This window comes from Schistocerca gregaria, chromosome 5 (genome assembly GCF_023897955.1).
Source record: "Schistocerca gregaria isolate iqSchGreg1 chromosome 5, iqSchGreg1.2, whole genome shotgun sequence".
Taxonomy (NCBI): domain Eukaryota; kingdom Metazoa; phylum Arthropoda; class Insecta; order Orthoptera; family Acrididae; genus Schistocerca; species Schistocerca gregaria.
Window position 1 is genome coordinate 520,474,258 of NC_064924.1, and position 17,927 is coordinate 520,492,184.

The 17,927-nt window shown below is 41.7% G+C and overlaps 1 protein-coding gene across 4 annotated transcripts in view; it reads left to right on the top strand.

Moving 5' to 3' along the window:
- LOC126272766 (myocyte-specific enhancer factor 2) overlaps positions 1-17,927 on the top strand; it is an 841,022-nt gene that overhangs the window by 183,010 nt on the left and 640,085 nt on the right. The gene's annotated exons all lie outside the window — the stretch shown is intronic.

Consider the following 17,927-nt stretch of genomic DNA (forward strand, 5'->3'; position numbering starts at 1 on the left):
AAAAACATGATGGCCATAACTTTTCTGGCTTTCTTTGGGTGGTTGTGCGAATCCATATGACATCACACCACTGACGCTCCACTTCAACATAAGAAATCCTTGCCTCGTCACTGGTTACGATTCTGTTCAGTACGCCTCCTCTTCGTAACGATAAAGAAAGTGGAGAGAAGCAGTCATCCGTTGCGTCTCGTAGTTCTCAGAAAAAGAGTTTTGGATCTGAATAAGCTCAGAACCTTTGTACCCCAATTGTTGAGTCACTGTCTCATGCAACAGACTCCTACAAATATGTGGAAAGTTGTCCAAAGTTGATTTGTGGTAGCTCGTCGCTGAGCTTTTTTTACAAACTATTTTCTCAATTTTCAAAACATTATTACACGGTTCTCTGCAAATGAACTGCCTCTTAATTTAATATAAAAAATAAAAAAAAAACTTATTCAGTTCTCTACAAAACAGAATAACACTTCTGACAAATCTAGCACGTAAACAGCAGACAGTAGATAAGGAGGTCAAACTTGTAAGGCTTATATGGACTTGAAAATTTGCACTTAAATAAACACAGAATTTCTGAAACAGCTGAGATAATCAACGTATGCTCTTTGCTTAAACGCTAGTTTTACGAATACAAAAAATTAAAATGCTTACATTATTTCATGCTATTAATGTCTGTAGTAAACCATCATATTTTGGCTACGAGATTCATCATAAATAATCCGGCATAGTTTGGAAAAACAATTATGTATGGGGGAACGGCGGATAGTATGGGCTAGTTGATATTTCAGCTATTCACTACTAGGTAGCAGCACGGTACACAGTGTAATCTTTCCCGCCAGCGTCATTTCGCCATGTGCAGAGAGTTTGTCTGATTCCCAGTGTCGCATCGTCTGTGAGTGATTATTGTTTGTTTGCGCTCCTACAAGTTGTCGCATAGAATACTTTTTAACATCACTCTGCATCATTACAGATAAGAATACGCGTATGAAACTAGAGCTGTTATTTAGTTTACTCTATTAATATAAGACAGTGACAACTGCATTTCGTTTGCTCTAACAATGTTTCGCTTACTACCATGTTTTCATATCACTGTGAGTCGGGTAGTATGGGGGGATGCGACATTCGGGTGGTATGGGTCACGGAACTCATTGCTCCCCCCCCCCCTTTTTTTTTTGGTTACTATGCCAACATTTCAGTAAAAAATTTCTTCAGCTTGCTTCCCAGGCAGAATCTACGATCGCTTCTGGAGAGACCACCACTTCCTCCAATGCACTACACTGAAGTGAACATTCTGATTTTGCAATTTTTTTTAAAAAGAAGTGTCGCCTTTGCCCTCCTGCAGCGAAAAGAGATTGACATGTCGGAAAAGAAAGGCAGAGAGAAGCGAAACATTGACATCAACTCTAATTATAAAAATATGCTGACAGACAAGAGAGACTCAGAAGAGCATATGGAAAAAGCACAACAGAAAACGAGACAAATGGAATTTTCAAAACAAGAACAAACGATGATCAATAAGGAGAAGAAAAATGAACAAACCAAAATGTTTCGTAATGACAGTCCTACACTAAACACTTCTCAAGACGTTATAGATGTAAAATGTATTGTGTGTGGAGAAAGCTACGAGGAAAACTGGATTCAGTGCAACAAGTGTGAAGGCTGGGCACATGAGCTCTGTGTGGACATTGACGACTTACTTTTTTACTTTTGTGATCTCTTTAAGCTAAATAAATTATAGGGCAAATGAGCTATGATATGCTATACATTCTGTATAGTGTTAATCAGTAAAACTTTTATTCAAAACAGTGTTTTTAATTTATAATCATACTGGTGTGACCCACACTACCCGCCAATTTTTAAAATGCCCAAAATGCAAGGTTAATTGTAATTTCATTTTGTGTTATGTTCCCTTTATATATTGCTAAAAATATTTTTATTAATTTGATGAAATAAGTTGAAAATATGATTTTTTCGCTCATAACTAAGTTAAGCTACAAATATATTTTGTAATTTACATTTTTCCTAAAATGGCCCATAGTACCCGCAAATCTCCTATAGCTGCCACACTAGACAGGGAAAAAAATGGTCAGCACTGCATAGAAAGGTATCCAATATTCCGAATAAAATAGAATTCATGGACAAATAGTAAAGCAATGTTTCAAAATAAACTGAAATCTTTCTTCAGGATGATTTCTTCTACTTTTTAGACAAATATTTATCTAAAACCTAGTAGCATCCGCAATGTAGTCCACAAAAATATTAACTTTCGTTGAAAATTTATTTCTCTAGCACCTTCAGTAATCTAAAACACTAAACATATTTGTGTAGCAGCTTGATTTATGTAAAATACTAATACGTTCATTTTTATTAAATTTAAGCTGTTGTGTCATTTAACACTGCAAATGGCACGTAGCCATACGTACATTACATATACGTAACCTGTAAACAAACTCGGCCTACAATTTTTCAGTAGACACATTTCAGACAATCTGCAAAACATGTAACTAATTCAGCTACTCGCTAATTATTGAATTGCTTCACAAATTTTATTTTACAAATCGTAAGAAGCTCGGGTGTATTTCCTCTTTTGGCTACCACGTAAACAAAAATACTATGAATAAAGACAGGGCTGTAAGCAACGAACAAAATATTTTAGTTTCCATCTTTCAGTTCTTTGCACAGGATGGCTAATGTTGAAACGCTGCCTCCTGCGGCGCCACCATTTCCACGTACCTGCCTGCCTTGTCTATTGACTAGCCTCTCTGGCTACGCCGCTTGTTCGATTCCCAGTAAGCACTTCCACTTTTTATATTCTATAGTCGTCGAAGTGGCGTCAGACCGAAAGGTTTGCATAAGGCTTGGTGTCACTCGGCGTTCATTCACTTACCATCCTCACACAAGCAATGAAACCGCTCGTGAATGATTAATAGACTGCGACGTATAGGTGGACGTTTAAAACTTCGGTTTATGTCTAATAGTGTATATATTAAATTCGTATTTGAAACATTTTTGAATAAAAACTTATAATCTGCTGTGTTTTTATGTACTTAATTTTCTTTCTGTTATTAGCTAACACACACAACCGTTCTAGCAGGTTTCATTACGGTTTGTTATACTAACGCTGTCTCCATATACGTCAGCTGATTTCCACATGTATTCCCCACCCACTGAAATAGTAAGGGGGTAATTGGCAGTACTGAGCAGCTAATAACGTAGACTGTAACCGCGATGGGACGTCGTCTCGTTTGGGTCTGTTGAAAGGCGTCTGCAGTGGGCAGGGGGTAATAAGGGACATTGCCTCCTCTGTGAATCTGGAGTAGAGATGTTTTATTCAGTACAAAATTCTCGCTCATTTCAAAAGATGATTGCCAATGACTCTACTAAACTGCAGACTAAACATTTGTGTACGCGACGGAAGATACTGTAGGCCTAGCTTGAACAATCGCAAGTGACTGTCAGTCTGTTCAAAGGAAATTATACACCGTTTCCTTGACACGGTGGTAGTTTTGGCGCTGTCCTACGATAAGCCTAGAATACGCCAACATAAGTAACCGGAATTACTTCGAAGCTGACACCAATTACTGTATGTGCACTTAAGTAGCAGTAACCGTAGCACTACTAGTTTTTGATGTGGTTACGTTTTGGATCACTTTATGTACTTCAGTGTTCCATTTGAGTTGGAATGTCACAAACAAGTCTGAACATGAAGTTGTGTAATATCGAAATCGAATTAATTACCATCAATAAAACAGATGAATGGATTGTCCAGTAACAGTGCATTAATGAAATACAGCTGAACACCCCTGAAGATGACTCACATCCAAATATTATTTTCTCTGCTCAGAATTTAAAATTTTGACATGGTATTACAGAAAGATATTGAAGATTAGTTGCGTCCATCGGATAATTAATGAAGATATAGTGAAACGAATCGCACCTTCATTAAAAAGAGATCGGTTGACTGGACCTTTCCGGAGGTATGAAGGTATAATTAATACGGAAATAGAGGGAAGTGTTTAAAACTCTAGAGGGACATCAAGACTTGAAAATACACCGAAGAGCCAAAGATACTGATACTTAGTGGCTCTGAGCACTATGCGATTTAACTTCAGAGGTCATCAGTCGCCTAGAACTTTGAACTAATTAAACCTGACTAACCTAAGGAGATCACACACATCCATGCCCGAAGCAGGATTCGAACCTGCGACCGTAGCGGTCACGCGGTTTCACACTGAAGCGCCTAGAACCGCATGGCCACACGGCCGGCTATACTGGTGCACCTGTCTAATATCGTGGGACTCCAGCGAGCACGAAGACGTGCCGCAACATGGCGTGGCATGGACTCGACTATGTCTGAAGTAGTACTGGAGGGAACTGACACCATGAATCCAGCTGCGCAGTCTCGGGCGCCTAGCCACGGTTCATGCGGCTCCCCCGTCGGAGGTTTGAGTCCTTCCTTAGGCATGGGCGTGTGTATTGTCTTAAGCGTCAGTTACTTTGAGTTAGATTAAGTAGTGTGTAAGCCTAGGGAACGATGACCTCAGGAGTTTGGTCCCATAGGAACTTAACCGTCACCACCATAAATCCGGCAGGGCTGTCCGTAAATCCGTAAGAGTACGAGGGATGGAGATCTCTTCTGAACAGCACGTTGCAAGGCATCTTGGATATGCTCAATAATGTTCATGTCTGGGGAGTTTGGTGGCCAGCGGAAATGCTTAAACATAGAAGAGTGTTCCTGGAGCCATTCTGTAGCAATTCTGGACGTGTTGGATGTCGCATTGTCCTGCTGGAATTGCTGAGTTCATCGGAATGCACAATGGATATGAATGGATGCAGCTGACCAGACAGGATGCTTACGTACGTGTCACCTTTCAGAGTCGTATTTACAAGCAACGGGGCTCTCACATCACTCCAAATGGACACGCCCCACACAATTACCGAGCCTCCACACAGCTTGGACAGTTCCCAAGCTGAGCTGCAGGGTCCATGGAGTGATGGAGATTGTCTCCATACCCGTACACGTCCAGCCGCTCGATACAATATGAAGCGAGACTCTTCCGACCAGACAGCATTTTCCCAGTCTTCAACAATCCAAAGACGGTGTTAACGGGCCCGAGAGATGCATTAAGTTTTGCGTTATGCAGTCATCAAGGGTACACGAGTGGGCCTTCGGCTCCGAAAGCCCATCTCGATGATGGGGTTGAATGGTTAGCACTCCGTCACTTGTTGATGGCCCAGCATTGAAACATGCAGCAATTTGCGGAAGATTGCAATTCCGTCACGTCGAACGATTCTCTTCAGTCGTCGTTGGTCCCGTTCTTGCAGTATCTTTTTCCCGGTCGCAGCGATGACGGAGATTTGATGTTTTACCAGACTCCTGATATTCACGGTACACTCGTGAAGTGGTCGTACGGGAAAATCCCCACTTCATCGCTACCTCGCATATGTTGTGTCCCATAGCTCGTGCGCCGACTATATCTCACGTTCAGACCGACTTAAATCTTCGCCAGACACTTGCTATCCTATATAGGAATTGCCGACCGCAGCGCCGAATTCTGGCCTGTTTACGTATCTTTGCATTTGAATACGCATGCCTATACCAGCGCTTCAGTGTAATGAGCAGGTTCGAATGGATATGACAGTAGTTACGCGGAGATGCAGAACCTCGCTTAGAGTAGACGAGCCAGGAGAACGGCGTCAAAACTGTCGACAGTTTGAGGACTACAAAACCGACAACGCAAGATTTCATAACATGCTTTTGGGAAACCATAGTCCACAATACACACCAAGCACGTATCTGATAACTGCAGACTCTACTTTCGGAATGCAATAGTATCGGGTACAAAATCCAGTAAACAGAGAGAAAGTAGCGACAATGCGTTTAAATCGTGTACACTTACTTGACGTAGGAACCGTAACGAATTCACCCACACAGCGTATTTTTGTTTTTGCTATCTTGGGCTAGTGAAGTTCTCTACCTTACGTGTAGCATGAAACTGGCTCAGATATCGTTCTTCCTAGCTCTCAGTGAAACGGATACATTAATATCCAGAGGCCAATAACGCCGCATTCACGGTTTCCATTTATAAGAGCGAAAGATATTTGGAAAAATGCAGGTATTGTGTTAGACGAATTCTCTTCGGAATACGAGTATTATGTCGAACGAATAGAGATTGATTTTTTTCAGAGTAGTGACGTTAGGGAGAGATACGTTTCCTTTTTTTATCTCAGTGTATTCGTTTGTATCGTTAGGTCTCACGGTAAATGTATTACGACACAATCAAATGACAGGGCTTTTCAGCGCCCATTTTCTTTGAAAATAAGGGAACGGATCATGATACGTTTCGAAAAGTACATAATAATACCTCTTCCCGTGCTTGTACGTAGTTACCACTGTTCACGACATGAAGCATACATATACTTATCCTGAAGACTGTGGAGAACGTCTGTCTTATGGATTGTGTTTACAAGACCATAACAGTATTTATTCTGTACTTCCACGAGTTATCTTTTGCGGTGGGGAATTGGGAGTAACTTCGTAGTATGTCAGCATTGTTAGTCTTCTAAGATGACATTTTTTCTTGTATTATGACCACATACTTACCTAAGATAACAATATTGTCGGTAAACACATTTAAAGAAATTATTTTGGTGAAGACGGAGGAAAGCGTGACTGATTATTTTATCGGTTAATATAAAATAACTATGGTCATTTCTACCCTCAACAAATAATGTCCAATGGTTTATTTCAATAATTTATTAAAAACCTATAACGCTGTTCGTTTCAAGATAAAGGTAGGACCAGTGAGCTGCTTTATCGGTGTAACATCAAATTAAATATAGCATGTTTAGTAGTTAAATAAATTAATTAGAGGTGAGAGATTCTGGTTGAAAAACTTGGTTGTTTCGATGCTTTGTGATGTAGGTGGCAGATGTAGTGAGGGACGGCTTTGTTTTGTTGCGTATTATTCAAATATAATCCTCTTGTCTGTGGTCGCGCTGATCTCCACAGACAACCCGTAATCACCCAGAGGCAGTGAGCAAACATGCAGTAATGACTTGCAGAAAGGCGCTAACAAGCATTTCCTTTCTTCAGCATCATAATAGATGCCGCCTGGGCATTTTCCTAAAGTAGTTTTAGGATATCACGAGAAAGCTTTGTCGGGATGACAAGACTGGTGTATGTGTTTGTGGTGAGGGTGGTTATGTAGTTTGTGTTATTACGTATCGTGAAATTTGTTGCGTATTATGTTTTGATATGACTCAGATTCGGGTTTCTTTACACTGGCTAAGGCGAATGCTTCAGTGTGTCCATAAATACATTCTGTCTTCTTCCATTTGAATATATCCTCTCTCTTTGAGACATTAAACTATAATAATTCTTCTTGCCTGTAGTGACTTCAGAGACGAAGAAAAATTGCGTATGCGGATATGCGGATGTGTTTGGCTTTTGGGATGGTACTGGAGAAACAACTCCACTTCTGCATTGGCGGATGCGTGAGAAACCACACGAAAACCACATCTCCACTGCTGACACGTTGTGCTCTCAACTCCACCGACCGGAGGACCATGCATAAAAAAAATCTCAACGTAGCTAATTCCGCTTAATGGTTGTAATTATTTAAGACACAATACGAACACTCTGTGGACAATCAAGTAGACTGTATCTATAGCGCCTGGTCTCCACCCAGTGATATTAAAGAATGACATTCGCTCTCCCAGCAGTACTATAACATTTTTCCTTGTTGTGTATGTCTCTTTTTTCACCTAATTATATTTACTATAAACTGAAAGCAGTGATAGAGGAAATTCTACCCTGCGCTCCAAACATTGTAGCAAAACGTTCATAATTCCGAGACATAAACAAGAGGTACATGTTGTTAGCTAGCACATTTAATAATTTTACTGATCTGTCTAACCGAAAGCTGATATTTTCTCCTATCCACCCACAAGTATGATGTTTTCAAGTTGAACTGAGCTCATCGACACAAATGATTACGCTCAAACAAACCGCTGGGCGATTACTTTAGTAACTTACTTCATGTACTGCTCATTTGTCGTCATAACTGTGCTCTCACTGGACCTCATAGTTTCTCTTTTCATTACCGTTTACATTTCTGCGCGAATTCTCGGAGCAATGGCAATTCAAAACTAATTTATGGACACTGCAGATTGTCTATCTAGCATTAAACAACTTCGATTTGCATCGAGTAGATATGACTGGACCCATTCAAACATTAATCACGCTATTCCCTAGTTTCACTAGAATTGCGGCGTGCGTAAAACTTGAGTTGTTTATAAAGTATCACACAAAAAAGAGTGGCTATAATAGTTGTGTTAATGGCAATTAAATCACATACCTTAGATCACTTTTTGACCAAATTGTTTTCACTGTTGAGACACTTAACGTAGTATGAGCTTGATTTTCATTTACCTTTACCGCAAAAAACTCGCGGTGTGATGTTAACAGTGTCATGCAGAACTATACATCAGCTGTTCCTCAATCGTCATTTGCACCTGCCTACGAACCATTGATCTAGGCAGTGCCTCATCTCCGTAACACATCCCGCATTTGAAGGTGAATTTCTAAAACTGCCATGTTTAACACAGGGAGAAAAAAGCAACGAATCACTGCAGCTGACTTCTATTTATCTCGTATACTGATGTATACTAAATGTAAACACCTTGTCAAAAGGTCAGCCACAGTGTAGCGCATGTGCAGAAAGGATGCCGTGTCGTATTGTTGCCGGGACTATAATGAAACTTTCTTTCCGCGGAGCTCCGTGCTATTATAGATCTTCTGATCCAGGCATTTTCTGTTTTTATGCTTGTGCTGTAAAAATTTAAAGATGCCATGCTTTAACCTATATTGAGAGTATTTGCTGCAGAAGAGGAAGTAGTGCACACGAATAGTGTGCGCTTGTAAGAGCGTTTCGTGGCAGATCAACGGATTTGGATTTCGAGTCAGATCTATGACTTTCGAGATCTCCACTAAGCTTCTTGACTGTATAGTAGTCCCCTTCTTTCCTCCAGTTCCATCTCTATATAGTCTACACTTTCCTGTGAACATACCACTCCTTTCACGAATTATACGCCACAAAATGACTTGAGTAGTGGTTCCCTAACGCTACGAAATCTTCTGTGGAGTTTTGATGATCGAAGAAGCAATATTTATTTCTCTTGTCTCGTGCCATTCTTACCGATTTATGAATTTTCGTGTTATATAATAATTTATTACGCCAAGATCGCCCAATAAGTACAACGCTCAGTTTACTAGTCTCGACAGTTCATTGCCATTTTCTGATGACATTAATTCACTAACAGCTTTGTCATGATATATCAAAATTTAAGTTATGAAGTTGTATAAAATATGTCGATTAATTATACCTCATGTCAAGGGTCTCCTTTACTTTGTGACGACATGATGTATAATTAATTGACATATTTTATGTCACTTCATGATGCTCAGAGTGAATAACTTAAATTTTTAAGTTTGATGACGGAGATTTTATTAGATAATCACATCTGGAGATGTCAATAACTTGCTTAAAAACAGTTATGAAAAGGCTGTGGTTGTTAGGTGATCTTCACCACAAATTATTATATAAACATTGGTGAGGTCGCTTACTTCCATTTGACAATATTTCAGTTATTAAAAAATATTTCCGTGTTGTTTGATCTCGCATGTCATTTCAGAGAACTAACGCCTTTTGAGCGCCATTGCGTGTAGTGGTGTGATTTGTGACATGTATCTCTTTCATCCACACGGTACCCTCCACTGTCTTCTGACGGCAGATTTACGTAATGCTGACGCCGTTGCATGGAGGCCTACCAGCGTTGTCTAAAGAAAATAAAACATAAAGCTGTGATGTAAACAAGGGAGAGATTCAGAAGGTATCATCAGACGCACAATCAGGAGCATTCTCAGTCTTTTATCAAGAAGCACGCTGTTATCAGCGTATAACAAGGATTATAAAACGTTGATAAAGTAACACTTTGAAAATTCTATCTGATCTCCAACAGGTGGGCGCAGACGGACTACGTTGATACCGTGAGTTCTTTTCTGACCACGAAGAGAAAAAAAGTGTTTTAATTACTACGTTTCCCCCAGTAACCTGTCCAAGATATTGCTGTGGATTTCAGAACGGATCCTACAATAAAAAATCAGCCAGCTTTGTGCTTTGCGTAAGCGAAAAAGAAGTTTACGGCTCTTCTACACTAAGTGTAACGTAGGTGTAGTATCCATTCATATCCAGAAGACTGGAGGGAGGGAATTGATCGCGTCCATGTTGAAACAACACCCACAGCATATGCTTTTAGTGATTTAAAAAATAACACAAAACAAATGTGCCGGGAGCCAGTTTTCAGATTCTGACGGAATAAAATTTCAGCAGGTTCGTAAGTAATATTTTTCCCATAACTACTGTAAACTCTGAAAAACTGGTTACTGCTACACTCGTAGTTAACTATTCTTATCGTATAAATTAACATAATTCGATTTAGTTATTGAGTTCGTGCTTGCTATATTTGTAAGATAGCTGGGGCAATCAGTAGAGTAGCACTGTGTTTCCAGATTCATAACTGGTCGTTATTAATGTCGTTACTGCAGTTAAAATCACTTTATCTTATAAGGGACATGAGCTTTGCTTGTAGAATGGTACCTCCAAAACTGTTCCAACCCTGTACGTACATTACATTTAGTACCAAATGTTTTATTTGTCACACGATACTGATTCTGACGGAACATAACGTGGCCACCGTGATGCACTGTGCAGCTTGACGTAATGGTAGGACCGTCAAAAAGAGTGTACCAAAAATACATGTAACTCGATTATATATAGACATGAAACAATGTAAAATTATGTGCTATTATTTTATTATTTTTAGAAATCACATTACTATTTCTGCATTGCTTGCTGTTTCCATATTCCATGTAAAATATAGTAACTTACTACCCGAACTAAATGACAAATCATATGATGGAAGATGGGAGCCGAAAGCTAACAGTGTAACACCACAATTACGGTTGTGTATTACTCATAAATTGTAGTACCGGCAGTTCAAGAAAACAAGTAACTGGTAGTTACTGGAGGTTGCAATATTGTAAACGAGTGTTATTAATCGTAACATCAGCTACGTATTTAGTTTTAGCAGAAACTATCATAGTGAGTTCTCAGAATTGTCAAATAATTGTTCCAGTGTTCACAGTCAGTTTGTGACCAGTGTGCAGAGATTGAATCAGGTGCTCTCTTCGCCCACATGTAAAATTTTGAAGCTCTGCCCGCTACTTCATGGAGGTTTCCAGTCTAGATATAAGAGGAATGGCCGGCGATTACTGTTGTAGGAAATATTTTTCGGAGGCATCGCTTTTGAAATCTATAAATATGAAAGTCCTAAGATAAAGAAAGATTTGCCATTTTTCTAGGAAACAGTAATGCAAAACGAGGGTGCTCGGTTCCAGAACTCAGAAAAAATGAGATGTACAAAATGTAAACTATGCTGCACCAAAAAATTTGATTATATTTTTAAGGTAAAGTTTCAATCTTAGTAATAAGTTTAATGTTAGAAAGTATATGTAATTGCAGACTCTACTAGCAGTTGGTAAATTTTCTGATTAGGTAGTAGTTAAAGCAGGAAGCAGAGCACGAATACTAAATAACTTTTGGTCAGGTGCTGAGATATCGGTTAGTTGGTAAATAGCGAGTCTCTGTTTCGAAGTTGCAGTTAAGCTTTGGTATAAGTAAGTTTCATAAACGTGAAAATCATCGTGTTGTCACTTATCGCATACAAAAGAATATGAGGTAACCGGAAAGAACATAGGCAGCAGCAGCAGCAGTAACGTCTTTCAGAACACAACTAGCGATCTGCCCCGGCTCGGCACGGTACCACGAAGTATCTATGGCCGAACGACATGACCTAGCGGTAATTAATTATATACACAGACCTTCCTCGTCAACCAGTCTGTCAATGAAAACCGTAGCGAAATCGACAACTTCAGTTTATAATATCACTTGCGGAGATTCGTAATTATGCAAAGACGGGATGAACTACAATGATGAACTATAAATTTTATGAACCAGAATGAGATTTTCACTCTGCAGCGGAGTGTGCGCTGATATGAAACTTCCTGGCAGATTAAAACTGTGTGCCCGACCGAGACTCGAACTCGGGACCTTTGCCTTTCGCGGGCAAGTGCTCTACCAACTGAGCTACCGAAGCACGACTCACACCCGGTACTCGCAGCTTTACTTCTGCCAGTACCTCGTCTCCTACCTTCCAAACTTTACAGAAGCTCTCCTGCGAGACATGCAGAACTAGCACTCCTGAAAGAAAGGATATTGCGGCTAAGCCATGTCTCCGCAATATCCTTTCTTTCAGGAGTGCTAGTTCTGCATGTCTCGCAGGAGAGCTTCTGTAAAGTTTGGAAGGTAGGAGACGAGGTACTGGCAGAAGTAAAGCTGTGAGTACCGGGTGTGAGTCGTGCTTCGGTAGCTCAGTTGGTAGAGCACTTGCCCGCGAAAGGCAAAAGTCCCGAGTTCGAGTCTCGGTCGGGCACACAGTTTTAATCTGCCAGGAAGTTTCATATAAATTTTATGTTGAAACAACTATCAGTCTGATGGGAAAATTTAATCCTCACTTCCTTCATTCTCCAGTGAATCCACTGACCGAGCTTGTGCGCCTCCGTTGCAATGCTGGGATTGTGTGTCCGATTGCCGCTCAAAGGACGTGGGCTTGATCCACGGTAGGGTCGAGGCTGTCTTCGACATGTGAACGTGAGTGGGGACTATTCAACCTGGGGAGGATACCTGAGAATATGTACTTGAGGAGAAGTCGCACCCTTATTTTGAAATCTGGCATTAACAGCTGCGAGGCGGTGCCCCTCGAGTACGGCAGACCAGCGGCGCTGCTGCCAGGGACGAGATTGCCGATAATGTGCGGAATCGCGTGTGGTCGTACACTTTATCAAGAAGCTATGTCTTATTACAGGGTGTGCTGTTGATGTGGCTTGTTCTGTTGTTGCCTATTCCACAATGCGAACCTGATGAGGTCTTATTGCAAGATGTCTGGTATGATATGGCCTCCTCCGATATGTGGATGATACCTCACGAGGGGTAACTGCATCGTGCAGATTGCTGTGAGTAGTAACTGCGCAGTGTAATGTTACGTTTGCGTAGCTGTGGATGATACGTCCTCGTAACCAACTCCTCTCCATTAGCAGAGAAAGGTGGCTGGTAGGAGAGAGATGGTCGCCCGAATTTGGCGGCGACTCATACAAGTGTAGCAACACGACGCTGAAGCGTTTTATGAAAAGCAGCTATTCAAATTACTATCTCACTTGAAGACGGTTTATGTATGACGTCCGGATGTAGCAGATACGTTGGTGCCAGTGTAGTCACGACGTCTGAACAGTCGTCTTACAGACAGGTGTGAAGTCAACGCATTAAATGTTAGTAATATCTTAATACTAGGTCAAGTCGCGGGTTAACCGCTGTGAGCGTGGGATGATGATCGGTGCAAGACGCCATGAGTCTTGGTATATCGGAGACAGAACAAGGATTCGGGCTCCGACTTCAACAATGTTTTGGACAGATGTTCAGTACCGCAGGGACGTCGCTTCCACAGGCCAAGCCGCCGCACAGGACGACGAGAAGTGTATGTCGAAGGGGTGACACTTCGACTCCGTAGAGACTGTCTGCCGGAAGTCGCGGATCGCCCGCCGGCGGCTCTAATGCGTGGCGTGAGGGAGCCACTTCCAGCAGGAGTGCACGGCACAGGCCTAAGCAGCCCGCGACAAACATCGCCTTGCCATCATTTTTGACCACTCAGTGTATTTATTTTTCATTTTTATTGTTTTACTAGTTCCGTTGAACCAAATGCATTAGAGATGCAAGATATGTTTACAGTATTCAAAACCCTGAATTGTTTTTAAACTTTTCATTACAGAATACAATAAGGTACAGTATGGTAGATTCGTGATCGTACTCATATCAACTAATCATACCCCGTAAACATAAATAAAGTACATAATACAACAAGACATCAGAATTAATATTTACGCATATACTTCTGGGCGTCCTGTGCGGTGGTTTAGGCCTGTCTAAACGATGTCCCTGTGGTACTGGAGATTTGCCCTACGGTTAAAGTGTACGCATAAGAGATGTAGGTGTTTATTTTATCAGCGCGCTGTTCGAGAGTGGAATAATAGAGAATTGTTGTGAAGGAGGTCCGATGAATCCTCTGCTTGGCACTTACACGTAATTTTCAGAGTATCCACGTCGATGTAGATAGACAGTAAGAGACGATAGTGTTACGAAAACCTTATTACTTGATAATTAATACATATTTAAAATCGTTACAGCGCGGAAGCGTCGTAACAAGTACGTAGAATCGCGGTTTGAGGGGGAGGGGGGGGGGGGAGGTAGTCTGGGTGCTCAGTTCCTATTTGAGCCAGGAACATAGGAACATGGAGAAAAAAGTTTTTGGTTTAGGCCCGAGCAGGTGCCATTTGTTATGATGCCGACCGGTGTTAGACGAGCAGTGGTAGTTTCATCTGGTGATTTCAGTTTTATATTTTATGGAAAGAACGACCATGAGAGGAGTTTTTTTATTATTTTTTATTGGTTTTGACAATGATTTTATTAGATGGTCTGCCTCATATGTCTTGATGTCCATATGGTTTTATAAATGTTAATCCACGTTTCAGGTATGTAGTTTTGTAATAATTGTAATGTATATTGTTAACTCATGTAAGCCCTTCCAGAAACCTGTTATGTTATACCTTCACAGATCTGATGATGGCACCTTCAGAGTGCTGAAATCGGTCATCTAGTAAACGATTGAAGCGATCGTGGCTTTTCAATTATTTTAAAAAGAGGGGTTATTATTAATGAAACTTACAAGGGAGATAATATTCTGAATACATCTGTAGCTTCCTGGCAGTGTGTGTCGAACGAACACCATTCGTAACGCGTATTACTCTCTTCTGAGAATTAAATTTTTTCACCATTGGCTGATGACCGCAGAAAATGATGCTGTAAGGCAACAATGTATGGAAGTATCCAAAGTAAGCAAGTCTGACGGCACCCTTTATGTACAGATGATATAGTTATGCGTAATTCAAAAGTTGCCAAATCTGGTGTACCAACTGATTGATTTATGTTATCATCTCAGCACTGAAAATTTCGAACCATGTACCTAACAAAGTAGCTTTTGACGCTCGGTGCTATTGTCGTCTGTACTTCAAAGGCGATGGAGTCACTAAGAGGATTACTGCCGACCACTGGAAGGTGATAATCTGTAGCGCCCTGCGCTTACGATTAGGCCGCGATGATGGCGTCAAACCTGTGCCCTTGAAGCACGGCCGTATAAATAACCGGGAGCCGGTGCGTGCTTGCAGCGTGCGCGCGCGAGCGGCAGAAAGAGCCGTGCGCCGCCGCGTGTAGTGACATTTGGCCGGGCGGGGCGTGCGTGCGGCCGAGCCGTGTAATAATCGCGTCCCCCTACGTCACATGAATAAATATAACGCGGCGCGGGCCCTCGGGTGTTATCTGCGGAGGGCGCCCGCTATATCCGTGCTCGGCCGTGACGTAGCAACCTGTGCCGTGACCTACCCTGACAGACGCGGCTCCGAGCGCCGCTCCTCAAATAGCACTGCTCGCCCAGCCGGTCGTTAGCTACCGCTCGTGACGTCAGCTCGTGTCCGCTACCCGCTACCGGTATCTACAAGGAGCTGTGTTCGCGGCACACCACGTGTATGTGTGTGTGTGTGTCTGCCAGTGTGTGATTTGCAATGCAGTTCTTAGTCTCTTGTAAGAAAGGCCCCGTTCGTAACTGTTTCCCTAACTCTTCTATTGGCCAGCTGTCTTCCCAAGTGTGGTCTCATCAGGACTCTTTGATTCTTCTATTACTTCTCCTTTAGTGAATGTGGAGTGCAGGAATTTGAGGGGTACTGGTTATGGAAATCCATAGCTCCGTATGAAAGCGGCCTGTTCGAACAAATAAGGTGATGAGTCGAGACGAGAAAAGCAAAACTTACTTTATCAGCAGTACTTGCTAGTTATAACCCCCCCCCCCCCCCCCCCCCCCCGTCCCCAGTAAGTCACTAATGTCAAATCGTGCAGAAAAAGTGGTTAGGCTCTACATGCTGAACCTCAACTCCACCGACAAAATTTTGGAGGTTATTTTCGGGTATTTACTTTTTTTAAAATAACAAAACCCGTGGCCTCTGATGGCCGGTTGCAGAGTACATCTACATCTACATGATTACTCTGCAATTCACATTTAAGTGCTTGGGAAAGGGTTCATCGAACCACAATCATACTATCTCTCTACCATTCCACTCCCGAACAGCGCGCGGGAAATGCGAACACGTAAACCTTTCTGTTCGAGTTCTGATTTCTCTTATTTTATTTTGATGATCATTCCTACCTATGTAGGTTGGGCTCAACAAAATATTTTCGCATTCGGAAGAGAAAGTTGGTGACTGAAATTTCGTAAATAGATCTCGCCGCGACGAAAAACGCCTTTGCTTTAATGACTTCCATCCCAACTCGCGTATCATATCTGCCACACTCTCTCCCCTATTGCGTGATAATACATGACGAGCTGCCCTTTTTTGCACCCCTTCGATGTCCTCCGTCAATCCCACCTGGTAAGGATCCCACACCGCGCAGCAATATTCTAACAGAGGACGAACGAGTGTAGTGTAAGCTGTCTCTTTAGTGGACTTGTTGTATATTCTACGTGTCCTGCCAATGAAACGCAACCTTTGGCTCGCTTTCCTCACAGTATTATCTATGTGGTCTTTCCAACTGAAGTTGTTCGTAATTTTAACACCCAGGTATTTAGTTGAATTGACAGCCTTGAGAATTGTACTATTTATCGAGTAATCGAATTCCAACGAATTTCTTTTGGAACTCATGTGGATCACCTCACACTTTTTGTTATTTATCGTCAACTGCCACCTGCCACACCATACAGCAATCTTTTCTAAATCGCTTTGACGGTAAATTACAGCATCATCTGCAAACAACCTAAGAGAACTGCTCAGATTGTCACCCAGGTCATTTATATAGATCAAGAACAGCAGAGGTCCCAGGACGCTTCCCTGGAGAACTCCTGATATCATTTCAGTTTTCGTCGATGAATTGCCGTCTATTACTACGAACTGCGACCTTCCTGACAGGAAATCACGAATCCAGTCGCACAACTGAGACGATACCGCATAGGCCCGCAGCTTGATTAGAAGTCGCTTGTGAGGAACGGTGTCAAAAGCTATCTGGAAATCTAGAAATACGGAATCAACTTGAGATCCCCTGTCGATAGCGGCCATTACTTCGTGCGAATAAAGAGCTAGCTGTGTTGCACAAGAACGATGTTTTCTGAAACCATGCTGATTACGTATCAATAGATCGTTCCCTTAGAGGTGATTCATAATGTTTGAATACAGTATATGCTCCAAAACCCTACTGCAAACTGACGTCAATGACATCGGTCTGTAGTTCGATGGATTACTCCTACTACCCTTCTTAAACACTGGTGCGACCTGCGCAATTTTCCAATCTGTAGGTACAGATCTATCGGTGAGCGAGCGGTTGTATATGATTGCTAAGTAGGGAGCTAATGTTTATTTGTTCGGTTTATTGCCCAAATTATCTTTGATTCTGTGAAAATGCATTTACAAAAGTGAAAAATATGATAATGTGCAGACTCAAAACTTCAAGACAACGCACAGAGTAATGCGACGACGCTTCAGAGTTCTATGTTGAGTTTGGTGTCGTTGCTAGAATAACTCAGTATAGCGTCACGAGGAGCACACTGCCAGATCTTCGTAAGTGAACCTACCCCTAGTGCCGCCTATCGCTGTTAACATACAATAAACACTGTCCGACAAACAAGTCTGAGATAGAAGCGAGTAGCACTGAATGCAAGCTAGA